The sequence below is a fragment of the Octodon degus genome, unplaced genomic scaffold (genome assembly GCF_000260255.1).
Source record: "Octodon degus isolate 3935 unplaced genomic scaffold, OctDeg1.0 scaffold00010, whole genome shotgun sequence".
In the NCBI taxonomy this organism is placed as follows: domain Eukaryota; kingdom Metazoa; phylum Chordata; class Mammalia; order Rodentia; family Octodontidae; genus Octodon; species Octodon degus.
Genome location: NW_004524586.1, coordinates 2,258,846 through 2,260,018, shown reverse-complemented (window position 1 = coordinate 2,260,018; position 1,173 = coordinate 2,258,846). Strand labels below are relative to the sequence as shown.

The 1,173-nt window shown below is 43.8% G+C and overlaps 1 protein-coding gene across 1 annotated transcript in view; it reads right to left on the bottom strand.

Annotated features, from left to right (window-relative positions):
* Positions 1-1,173, bottom strand: part of LOC101566883 (cytochrome P450 2C55-like) — a 46,728-nt gene that overhangs the window by 21,622 nt on the left and 23,933 nt on the right. The gene's annotated exons all lie outside the window — the stretch shown is intronic.

Sequence of the window (1,173 nt, the reverse complement as noted above, 5' to 3'; positions counted from 1 at the left end):
CACAATGATTATTATATATGAGAGATGAAACTTCTTAATATTTTTAGTATAATTTTTTTAAAAGGGCAAAAGGCAGGGTATGAGTTGGACAAAACTGCTGCAGATCATGTATATTCTATTTCTTAGAAATCCAAAAGAAAATATTTTGCATGTGTTCACTGTAGGGAAATGGTAAATGTTGGAAGACAAACAAGAGATGATTGAACTATAGAGTGAGGCTGCAGAGATAGCTTAGTGGCCTAAGTACCTCCCTGGCAAGTGCAAGGCCCCATGTTCAATCCCTGGTACCAAACTATACAGTGAATATTTAAAAATTCTTACAGTAAAGGACACATTAACTCCCTCAAAGTACTCCCCCTCACTCTCAACACTTAACCTATTGTTTTTGCCACCTTCTGAAACAGTTCTCGAAGTCCTATTTCATGGATGTCATTATGGAGTATTACAATAATAATGTAAAAAAGGCGAGGTGGCGCGCGCCTGTAATCCCAGCAGTCGGGAGGCGAAGGCGGGAGGATCACTGCACATCTGCCAGCCTGAACTGAGTAGTGATACCATCTCAAAACACTGAAGAAAAAAAGCAGTGAATGCTGCTGCCATGTGCCACCAGTGGAAACCTTTGCAGCGCGCCTTAGTCCACCTTCCTCTTCACATCTGGTGTGTGCAGCTTCTGGCTCACCCTGAAGTTACACTGATCGTCAGAGGTCCACGTTTGGAGTCAATTCATGACACTGATGAAGCCACAACAATGCAGCTACAATCACAAAAGATTTCCAGAACTTCTTGAGAAAGTGGCAAGAATGATGAAATAGGTGTGTTTAAAGCAAGAGTGCATATTCTGAGGGGGATTATTGGCAATGAGTATTTTATTGAGATAATTTCTTTTCTGTACTTTAGGGAAGGGTCTACAGGGTGTTCAGGGTCTCACTACTAGATTGGACTCCTGGTGATCTACCTGTTTACAGCCTCCCAAGTGCTGGGATTACAGGCGCGCACCACCACACCGTCTCAATCACTGTCTCAGCGTGCCCTAGGGGCAGGGCTGGCACAGCAGGCCCAGGCATTGAACCCCCGCTCCCTGCACCTGCTTGCAGGCGCTTTGATCCACTGAACTATTTGGCCAGCCCAAGATAAATTGTTTTAACCTAACCTAAAGTTTCACTGTTTTGTTTT